This window comes from Homarus americanus, unplaced genomic scaffold (assembly GCF_018991925.1).
Source record: "Homarus americanus isolate GMGI-L3 unplaced genomic scaffold, GMGI_Hamer_2.0 scaffold53521, whole genome shotgun sequence".
Lineage (NCBI taxonomy): Eukaryota > Metazoa > Arthropoda > Malacostraca > Decapoda > Nephropidae > Homarus > Homarus americanus.
In genome coordinates, this window is record NW_024719173.1 from 4,985 (window position 1) to 17,694 (window position 12,710).

General features: G+C 39.0%; 1 long non-coding RNA gene across 1 annotated transcript; it reads right to left on the minus strand.

The window, feature by feature from the left end:
- Nucleotides 1–6,516: 6,516 nt before the first annotated feature.
- Nucleotides 6,517–12,704, minus strand: LOC121859954. The gene is made up of 2 exons (XR_006087789.1): nt 10,650–12,704; nt 6,517–7,444 (listed from the first exon to the last, which is right to left on the minus strand). It is a non-coding gene; the product is annotated as an uncharacterized LOC121859954 (long non-coding RNA).
- Between the last annotated feature and the right edge of the window lie 6 nt (nt 12,705–12,710).

Below are 12,710 nucleotides of genomic sequence, written 5' to 3' on the forward strand. Positions count from 1 at the left end.
ATGTACTGTACTGTATTATATTGCTAAGTGTATAGAATATATGTATTCGAGTTGAATTTTGTGTTTTCTTTATTGCCTGATGTGCATTTTGAGTGACACATAAGGTAGAAGATGACGACGACAAGTGATTAGGCACCAGAAGAAGTGGAGCGACATGAGAAGATGAAGGTAATGTGTGAAGAATTGAGATTAGTTAATGTAATATGATTATATGTAAAGTAAAGTAAAGATGTTGAAACGCATCATTGAGATAATATGATTATATGTAAAGTAAAGTAAAGATGTTGAAATGCATCATTGATGTAATATGATTATATGTAAAGTAAAGTAAAGATGTTGAAACGCATCATTGATGTAATATGATTATATGTAAAGTAAAGTAAAGATGTTGAAATGCATTGAGATTAGTTGATGTAATATGATAAGTAAAGCATCATTGAGATTAGTTAATGTGTTGAATAATTTGACTTGTAATGCTGTTTTTGTTTCTCCCTTTTCTGACAGGTACACGGGAACACATGTGGTGTTGTTTAGAGTGTTTATTGAGCAACAAAGGTGATTTTTCAACTGAGAGAGAGTAGTTATTCCTCATTGGTTGTGAGTTGGTGTTTTGATGTTTGTTTGCAAACAAAAGCTCGGACATTGTCGATCTATCACACGACTAGTCCATAGACACGATATCTGTGTCGAGAGAGCTTTATGACTAAACCTATTGTCAATATGGTTAAAGTCAGTTTGCAAACAAAACATTAAAATACTAACTTAAAACTAATTTGGAATAACTCGGATATCTTAAAAAGATAGCAACTTTGAAAAAAATCCCGTTTTCTGTTCAACTTAAGAAAATGGGAAACCATCAAAGAAAATGGGAAATTTCTCTGGCTCCAAAACTACTGTTTTCTATGACATCCCGTTTTCTACAACATCATGCTTTGCTTCTCCAAATCCAATATGGCTGTATGTTAACTTAGGAAAAATAAAGACATTGATTATATACTTTCTTTTATTATGCTCAAAATATTTCTATGTCCACATACATGAAAAATATACAGTCCACAAATAATGAAAAAATTTCTAAGTCCACAACACAACAAAAAAATACTAAGTCCACAACACATGAAAAAATACTAAGTCCACACAACAAAAAATTACTAAGTCCACACAACAAAAAAATACTAAGTCCACAACACATGAAAAAAATACTAAGTCCACACAACAAAAAAAATACTAAGTCCACACAACAAAAAAATACTAAGTCCACAACACATGAAAAAAATACTAAGTCCACACAACAAAAAAATACTAAGTCCACAACACATGAAAAAAATACTAAGTCCACACAACAAAAAATACTAAGTCCACAACACATGAAAAAATACTAAGTCCACACAACAAAAAATTACTAAGTCCACACAACAAAAAAATACTAAGTCCACAACACATGAAAAAAAACTAAGTCCACAACATGAAAATTTTTCTATGTCCACAAAAAACGAAAAATTTACTAAGTCCACACAACCAAAAACATACTTAGTCAACACCACAAAAAATACTAAGTCCACACACCATGAAAAATTTTCTAAGTCCACAAAGGATGAAAAATTTTCTAAGTCCACATGACATGAAAAAAAACTAAGTCCACAACATGAAAATTATTCTATGTCCACAAACAACGAAAAATTTTCTAAGTCCACACAACAACAAAAAATACTAATTCCACACATGAAATTATTATAAGTCCATAAAGGATGGAAAATTTTCTAAGTCCACAACACAGGAAAAAAAACTAAGTCCACAACACATGAAAAAATACTAAGTCCACAAAAAAAAAAATACCAAGTCCACACAACATGAAAAATTTCTAAGTCCACAAAGAACGAAAAATTTGTTAAGTCCACATGACATGAAAAAAACCCAAGTACACACATGAAAATATTCTAAGTCCACAACACAGCAAAAACAACTAAGTCCACACACCATGAAATTTTTCTAAGTCCACAACATGAAAATTTTTCTATGTCCACAAAGAACGAAAAATTTACTAAGTCCACACAACCAAAAACATACTTAGTCAACACCACAAAAAATACTAAGTCCACACACCATGAAAAATTTTCTAAGTCCACAAAGGATGAAAATTTTTCTAAGTCCACAACATGAACATTATTCTATGTCCACAAACAACGAAAAATTTTCTAAGTCCACAACACAGGAAAAAAAACGAAGTCCACACAACAACAAAAAAATACTAAGTCCACACACCATGAAAATTTTCTAAGTCCATAAAGGATAAAAAAATTTTCCAAGTCCACAAACATAAATTAGTCCAATTCCACAAGAGGAAAAAAAACTAAGTCCACAAACAAAGACAATATTTCAAAGCACAAAATATGAAAAATATACCAAGTCCACACACATTGAAAATTATTACAAGTCCACAGGATAAAATAATACTAACTCCACAACATATGAAAATTTTTCTAAATCCACAAACAATGACAATATTTCCAAATACAAAAACAAACAATAAAATAATACAAAGTCCACAAACATCAACAATATAATAAGTCCACAATCGATGACAATTATTCAAAGTCCACATACATTAAAAGTTATTCTAAGTCCACAAACATTGAAAATTATTACAAGTCCACACAAGTTAAAATAATACTAACTCCACAACATATGAACATTTATCTAAGTCCACAAACAATGAAAATTTTTACAAGTCCACGGACGTAATACATTAATACGGAGCCACAGACGATAAAACATTTTCTATATCCACAAAATATTCAAAGTCCACAAACGATAAAATAATAACAAGTCCACAAACATACCAACTACACATACACAAAGGCTAAAATAATACTAACTCCACAAACATCATAAATTATTCCAAGTCCACATACATTACAAATTATTACAAGTCCACAGAGGATACAAATTATTCTAAGTCCACACAACATGACAAAAATACTCAGTCTACATTGAAAATTATTCAAAGTCCACAAACGATAAAATAATAACAAGTCCACATACATATTAATTATTCAAAGTCCACAAAGGATAAAACATATTCAAAGTCCACAATCATTATACATTATTCAAAGTCCACATAAATTGAACATTATTCCAAGTACACAAACAATAAATTATTCAAACTCCACAAAATATTCAAAGTCCACACAACATAACAAAATATTCAAATATCCACAAACATCATTAATTATTCAGTCCACATAAATTGAACATTATTCCAAGTACACAAACAATAAATTATTCAAAGTCCACAGAAATTGACAATTATTCAAAATACACAAACAATGAGACATTTTCAAAGGATAACAATTATTCCAATTCCACACAAAATACACAATTATTCAAACACCACAAACATCATCAATTATTCAAAGTCCACACGGGATAAAAAATTAGTCCGATTCCACCGGCGTAATACGTTATTCCGAGTTCGCGTGGGTCGATAATTATTGCCGGTCCTCGGACCCGACGCATAAATTTCCCGGTCCACAAAAGGCAAAACAAATTCAAAGTCGACAAACATTATCAATTATTCAAAGTCCACAAAGGTTAACAATTTCAAGTCCACAAACAACTACAGGTTGTAACTCTCTAGTCCGGCATTCTGTGCTCCGCAAACTCCCGTGGTCCAAAACAATTTTACTTTCTCCAACAGGTACATAGGCAGTTTTTTTTTTTTTTCTTGCAAATTATCATTATTATAGCAGGAGTATTAAATTGTGGGTCAGTGACTTATGCCCAGGTGGGCTAATCCCCTAAAAAAAAAAAACCCCAGGAAATTAAGGTTTGTTTACATCCAGCACTTCAGCTGCTCTCTCTCTCTCTTTGTCTATAGAGTACAACATTTAACCCTTCAGCAATAAATAAGTGTTGCTTTCATATTCTTATGTACAGTAATGACGATATCTTTTCACATGTGCGCACTTACGTATGCGCACTCACTTTTTTTATGGTTAACTACTTATATTGTTCCATTTTTTAACATTAAATAACATTACACGTACTTCAAACGAGCATATTAATTTTTTTACATTAATTTTACTGCAGCTAAAATCAGGGTCTTATTTTCTTCAGTTTTATATGTACAACCAATCGGTCACTGGTTTTGTGAGCTTTAACGTAAACGATGCCGGCAGCCGTCTCGTCTCGTCTCCTCTGATATTCCACGTATTAATAATAAATTCTAGTGTTAATTTTGCACACACAAACATTAATTCAATAAAAACAAATTCACAAACATCAATTAAAATATATATGAACAGTAAATAAGTGTTGCTTTCGTATTCTTACGTAAAGTAATGACGATATCTTTTCGCATGCCCACTTACGCGCGCGATCTCTTTTTTTTCTTTACCGTTATCGTTAGCTACTTCTATTGTTCCATTTATTAACATTACTTAAAACAACCATAGTCATTTTACTACAGCTACAGCCAAGGTCTTATTTTCTTCTCTTTTATATGTAGAACCAGTCAGTCACCGATTTTGTAATCGACGAAAACAATGCCGTGTGTTTTAATATTCTACGTATTATTAATGAATTGTATTGCTCATTTTGCACACAAACAGTAATTCAATAAAAAAGACATTCACTAATAAACAATAATGAATCTTTTCTACACGAGAGAAATCACGCTCTTTACGCGATTGTGCCAGTCGTCTGCACGTTGGCGGGCCGTTCAAACCCGTCGAAATTCCACTTTCCGCCGTCAAAATTTCTATTTATTTATTTTTGGCTCTGTTCCAATAAAATACGTTAAGAATTAAAAACTCTCCAAATTTCACGAGCTACTATACGACATTTAACCCTTCAATATGTCTTCAAAGAGGCCGTGATGCAGAGAAAGTGGTGCTAGTGCTTCCAAGCATAAGCACAAGTCACTATCTATCCAGGAAAAGGGTCAATTTCCATGGTCCGGTCCCGAGGTTGCCCGACTAGAGGTACGACATTTCGGTCCACAAACATGAAAAATATACAAAATATCTCACTTATTCAAAGTCCACATACATGCAACACATTTTCCAAATCCACAAACCAAAATAATTTCAAACTGCACAAATGACTATACTATAATCAAACAACAACAACAAGTCAAAACATTTTTCAAACTACAAATAACTTCAATCAATTACAAACAAACATATACAAGTCTACAAATATTCGAAGACGACCGATCCGCGGACGATTGACTTTCGTCGACGACGCCACATTTTTTACGACTCCGCGAACGAATCTACGACGACAAAAAATAACTCCGCGACTCCGGCCGTTCCGGTCGATTCCGACGACGCCAAACTCCCGACAAAATATTCCCGGTGCGCAATTGACACCCTTCAAATTAAAACCAATAACTATTCCACAATCAACAATTTCACAAGTCCACAACATTAACTTACACTCTTCCACTATTTCCCGATATATAACTGCCCAAACCCGACGCAACCGCGTATTCAAACTACAGACGGTACGTGCATTCTCGTCCTCGATGACAGTTACTTTCCAAATCTAAATAGAACTCCTCCTCTTCTTAACAACAAAATTTAGTCAAATATCAACACAATATATCTAATTCACACTCACAACATATATATAACAACAAATAAATACAATCCAACATACACACAGCAGCAGTAATACAACCACAAATTCAATTGGTAACAACAAACATATACAGGAACACAAAAACAACCAACAAATGGGAGTAACAACAGGATCAAGAGCAATGGGAGGGTGAGAAACAACAAGGGAATCACAATCAAACAGAGGAGGAGAAGGAACAGACGGAGAACAAGCCAAAGAATAAACAAGGAAACGAGGAAGACATATGGCGAAGAGGAGGAGTAAAAGAAGGAAACAGGAAGAAGAAGAGGACGGACAGAAGCAGGTAGGGGGGAGAAAAACGAAGGGAGTTGCAATGAAACGGAGGGAAAAGAAGCCGCACGACAAACACGTCAAAAAAGGAGGAGGAGGACGGGGAGGCAGAGGGAAAAGACAAAAAAAGGAAGGGCTCACAAATTAAACATTGTGCTCGTATTCCTTCCCCTACTCGTCCAACAAATTTTATTATTATACAAACGCCTTCACAATAAACACCTTAACACGAGTGGAGCAACACGGAGTACAGGTGAACGAGTATAAATTCATGCCAAAAATATATTACTGCTGCATTACATATTTCCTTACCGGTAGATGTCGCGGTCTCAAAATAGGTACCCACGCGCACTCCACGACTGCCCGCTCTCAAACGCACTGCCACAATTACGTAAAACTAATACACCTGTCGAACCTTCCCGCCATTTCAAACACGCGACTCTTAGTTAAATCTACTTCCAAATCATTCTTTACGCATCTCGCGGGTATACTTTCGTTTGTGCGCCGCCTCGTCTCCGTCCGAATTCCCGTCCGTTCTCCGTCGGTCCTCTTTCCCGTCCCGTAAACGGACCCCGATCGACCGTCGTCCGTATCCGCACGCGCCCGCACCCGCCGCTTTACGTACGACCCTTTCCTAAACCGCCATTTACTAAATTCGTCGTCGTCCGTCCCACGTCGAAAGGTTATTGCGATCGTCGCTTCCGCCAATTTCCCCGCAACTTCTTTAAAATCCCCGTCGCATCCGTTTCTCACAATTACGCCGACTCGGCACTGACGAGTCAATTCCTTTAATACCCTACAAAATATATCATTCGTTGTCCCCCCCCACCACCATCCTTATCACCTTTTACTTTATATCTTCACTAATATATAACTACTCTCTCTGTCCTAAAAAACCCACCAAATAGTCATCATTTCTCCATTCTTATCGGTTACCACAACAACACCATCTATGTCGGTCCGATCTCCCCCGTTCTTTTACTTTCAAAAGGCGCACTTCCCCGCCGCCGCCGCCGCGTTCTCTCGTATTTATGCTGCCGTTATTTACGGATGCGTCCCGCCACAAATGACGTGCGCGCCGCATTCCGTGACGTTCTACGATCGTAATCATCTCCCCAAATTAGTGCAAACACCTAGTGATCACAGGCAACATCTTCAATAAATTCATTCTCGACATGTATCGACTTCCTCCGTCTTCGCAGAGTCGGTCTCTAAAAACAATACTACAAACATTATAACAATCGTTACAAACAACACGTACATTCATTTTACACGTTAAATCGTCTTTAAAACAATCACGCCGGCCCGACATTGATGCGTGTCTCCTTCTGCGTTGACGAGTGTCTTCCCGCACTCGGGAGTGTGGCGTTCTTCCCGTGTTCCGGAGCATCTTCCTCGCGCGTCGACCGGTGTCTTCGTCCGCAGTCGACGAGCGTCTTCGTCCTCGGTTCCCGAATGTCTTCGTCCGGACCGCTCTCGTGCGCCGACTGTACGAGCCGTCTCCGACTCGTATCGGCGCGCTCCTCCGCAACTGAAACGGACAAATTACTGTCAAAATATCTCGACAATTATCTACTATTACAAATTCTACTAATTCCCAAACAAACTTCATCTAAGTTCATTCTTTCTACAGTATACCTATACACAAACATATCTACACACTATTGCCAACTAAAACACACAGGCATACTCGACTACCCCACAATTACGTCCCGCACAAATTACTCCTCCCGCTCGTGCCGTACGCGGGCGCCGACGTCGCGCTCTGCCGTATCTCCGTAAATACCCGCGACCCCGTCGCCTAATACAAAATCAAACTCGACGCTCCTCCACCCGTCGGTACGGTGTGCACGTCGCCACCTCCCATACTTAACGATTATCAAAAAACATACAATATACCTATACATAACATAATATTAATTGTACATATTCGTACCATTCCCAAGAACTCGAGAAATCTATAAGACGATTGGGAAAGTCCACTCGATCCGGACCGGTGTACTCTACGACCGAATGTACGTCGTGCTCTCGAGGTCGTACCATTTACGTCTGTGAACGTCCGGCGAACGTAACTTCCGCGACGACGGAGATCCGGTACGAGGATAAACGTGTTGGCGGTGAACCAAAAACTATACGGCGAGTTCTGCTATAACGCGTGTTTTGACGACGCAATTTATGAATTGAGGAACGATATTTGTAAAACGCGAACTCGTTTGCTCCGACGCGATTCCACTCGAACGATTGTTATGGCTTCGGTTCACGTTCGACATCGCGTGTTCAATTGAGTCGTGTGTTTTGTTTGTGAACAATTGCAGAAATAATGTATGTAATATTTATGTATACAGTATACCTATATATTATAAGTCAATTGTAAAATTTTAAATAAAAGAGACAATCAAATTACATAGCGTTTTACACCGGCGCTCTCTTTACATCACACAGTGTTTACGGTTCACGTTCGACATCGCATATTCAATTGATTTATGTGTTTTGTTTGTGAAGAATTGCACAAATAATTTATGTAATATTTATGTATACAGTAAACCACTCACAAGGTCCTACAGTGACAACAAAGGGAAAGTGACCTCGACTGTGACCGTCTGTGCCTATTTTTAGCCGTCCTTGTGGTCGGTAATGCATATCGGTATATTTACTGATCATAATACTTATCTCCTATAAATAATTCATTTGAAATTTATTTTTGGGCAAAGAATATTCGGTAAATGACTGCGTTAATTCTTGAAACTACCCACATTGGTAAATTTAGGACATAAATGATGAACGGAAGTCACGTCACGGATTCGGAGTTTGGTCCTTAACGATCGCCATAAATGTACATTACCGGGTATAATGGTAGCCTCCCTTTTTCCAGAAAAAAGTATATAAATTAAAGAAAATACTTGCAGCATATTTAATATATTACAGTATATTATAAATAAATAAATCAACAAATAAATTCAAATTCCCTTATCATCCTGTGTTATAAACTCGAGTCCCCGAGCGAGTACACAAAAAGAAAACGGACGACCGACACATCCTCGAGTGGATAGAGAACGGACATCTCTACTGGGGGACTCGAACGTTTCTCGTGTTTTGTGGGCGCTGTAGCATAAGATGAATATGTAAATTGTAAAAATTTAAATAAAAGAGAAAAACAAAATAAGTAGCGTTTAAAGTGTACTTTACATTGTGGCTTGGCGCAGGGTTATGCAGTGTTTACAGTTCACGTTCGACATCGCAAGTTCAATTGATTTATGTGTTTTGTTTGTGAAGAATTGCAGAAATAATTTATGTAATATTTATGTATACAGTATACCTCTACAGTATATGTAAAATTTTAAATAAGAGAAAAACAAAATACATAGCGTTTTAGACCCGCGCGCTCTGTTTACTCCACACTTTGTTTGAAACACGTGTGAAATTTTTAAGTGTCCTCGGTGATTACTGTTTCTCCAATTTTGTGACTATGGAAAAGAAGAATATCTCTGGGAAGCACTCTGGTGATCATAAAAGAAAGGCTATAACACTCGAAGAAAAGCTTGATGTTTCATGACTCCTCAACATCAATCTTCTCCCCCATCAAGTTATATTCAGATTTTTTCAAGGTCAAGTGTAACATTTACTGTATGATTTCAATATTAGATATCAATGTAACATTTATTTAGACTGTACTACGAAATTTTTGTCGATTTGGAGTAATCTGCACCTAACCCTATTTTCTCCATAAGCCCTGTCATTTCTATTACACGAATTTCTATAACACGATGTTTTACAAGAACACAACTATCGCATTATAGCAGAACTACCCGTACTCGAAAGGAAACGTCTCGTATGCATCCGCGTAAACTCGATACGCCTCGTCTCCTCGGGACGTGTACGGCGATGAGGATAATCTTACGTCTGCGTTCAAATGGTGCAATGTGTCTGAGGAGGATCCCTAATTACACTTTTAAGGGAAGTGGATATACCCACGCCACGAACTTTCGGCTTCTCTTCCGAGGGATCGTCCCGTGTACCCGCCTCCGGCGTGCCGCGTTCCTATTATGACCCGCAATGTGCATACAATAACGCCTACTTGCAATACAGTATAAAACATAGGACATAAATACATATACCTCATCCTCCATTACAAGCTACTACATTCTTAACCCTTACACCCAGGTGACGTCCATCTGGTCTCCCCTTTGTGGAGGAGGGGGTGGGGAGAATTCATCTTGTTTCTCGATTTATCCCAATAGGAAGGGAGGGGGAAGTGCCAGCAGCACCCTAACCCTTGGCTTAAACTCCCATTTTTTAATAATACTTTTCATATTGTATCCAACACTTTTAGACCAGATATGACACCTTCAATTCTATATCTCTATGCTAAATTAAGTACTCTCGTTATAACACTTGTAATGTCCGTCCCTCTACGCATTTTCGATGGCACCCGAGTCTCGTCGTCGGTCGCATTTTCATTTCTCCCTCGTTATCTTTACGTTCTACTACTCTTTTACTCGTAAATTCCCGTCTTATTTCCTCTCGGTAACCGGTCAAAACTTCCTTCGATATTTCGTCGACGACGCGCCGCTTAATAAATTCTCGTCTCCCTTAAAAACCTTCCACTTACTCTACGCAATTCCTACGGAGACGCCGAGGCACGCCACATACGCATTCCTATTCTTCACAGAACCATTAAGTAAATACCGTACACTGCGATATAAACATTACAATACGGCGTCGTCCGACATTCTCACCCGCGGTTCGAGCGGCGTCCTCGGCCGGGGTCCGTCGAGTCGCCGGTCCGCACAAAAATGACGTTTCTGACTCCCGTCGGGTGACTGCAAATGAAAAATTAAGGTTAAAAAATATACATAGTCAATTAGGCATGCAAATTATACATGAACCCTTGACACCTAACCCAAATATCTGAGTACATTCTCTAAAGACCTGGATACATTTGCCAAACATACACTTTCCATTGGAAAATCTTACATACTTAGGCAGCCACCAAACGGGGAGATACCACCTCCGCAGACAATATTGGAAGCGTAATGTGTCGTCCGTGGTAGATCTTCCTGCTACGTGGCATCCCTAAAATTGTGACCGAGTCCCGGGTCGCTCGTCTGACTCTCTGTCTCGATTGTTTCTCTTACTATAGACAACACAACATAAATATATTGTTCCTCACTTTTGATTTTTTTTTCCATTTTGTATTTCTTTAAGGTTCTTCAGTATTATTGTTACATATAAACTAGGTTACCCCATATTTATGTCAATATGTTTTATTTTACTTGTGCAATAATGCGCCACTTTGAATGCGCACGCGTGTTTTGGTTTCGTTTTTACGGACGGTCCCGAAAATATACCGGAGAGAGCGTCGTCGTTTGTGTCGTCGTCCGAGCCTCTCGCATCATATTTCGTTGATATCCACCAAAAATGAACACTGTAACTTCAACAATTATTATTATTATTATTACATTTTCGCCCCGATGTGGGTCGGTGACCCGTGCCCGGGTGGGCTAATTCCCATAAAAAAAATACGTATTATTTATTTACTTTGCACTTTTATACGTACGAGTGTCGACGAAATTAATCTGCCGTTATTTACGCGATCTCATTTCTTGCGCACTTTCGACGGTTCGACGCGTGCCCTCGTTCTACTCCGGATGCACGTCAAATACCCGACGACGACGACGACCCCTCCGGGAACGTCGTAGCGTCGACCTCCGGCGCGCCCCGCGACGAGAAGACCGCTCCGGAATTTCGACGAGACGTCACGTCGAACGGCGTTCCGGACTATACCCTCGACGATGACTGCGAGTGGCCTCGGACCAAACCCCACGCCTCCCGAGACACGGTCGAGTGAGGCTTCGGTCTCCGTGCTCGCCGATCGCCGCAATATAATACCAATTAAAACACTGCACTGTATGGCAAGTCTACCCTACAATGAATCCCCAAATCTGCTGTACCAAACATTCACTTGCCTAAAACGGTTAGCACAGACACATCCACCCAGGCAAAAGAGGGGACTTCAATCGACTACTCTTGTTACCGACGACGAAATGTACGGCGGAGGAGCCGCGCGCTCGGTCCGTGGGCGTCAAACCCGAGCGTTCCTTTAATCGCGGGCTGTGGTTCCGCCGGAAGATGCCGTTCCTTAATTTCTGCAACGTGAAAGCCCGTCCTCCCAATTTCTCGCACGGCAACCGCCGGACGCGACCGCCTGCCGATGCCCTCTGGGTCCCACGCCACCCAAACAAACCCACCTAACTTTAGTAAATGGAAACGTACGTGCCCGAGAGTGGCGTACGAGTATTCTACGCGTGTCGCCGCATTATTCTCCCGCCGAATGCATTCGCCGCTGCGCATTTCGATGCGTTTTCCATTGAAGGACTAGGGTGTGGTTAGCAAATTATTTGTTCCTCTAATTGACATATATACAACTTATAAACCCTTCTTCACACTCACAATTTATAATTATAGTCACATATTTTATAGCAAACTCCAATAAACTTATCTAATATTTATCCCATTAATATCAACACTAATAACTGGTCACTTCGACTAAGTGTGTGTAGTGTAATTGTAATCACACAAAATGTTACATTATTAATAAGGTGACCATCATATACTATAAAACTTATTAAATAAAACACAAAAAAGGAACGACAGGTGGTAGGAGAGAAAGGTGGTATGTGGAGGGAAGGGATAGAGGGGTGGAAGGGAAGGATAATAGATAAGGAAAGGAAGAATGGTACGTGAAGAAAGGGAGGGGGGATAGAGGGGTGGAAGGGAAAGATAATAGATGAGGAAAG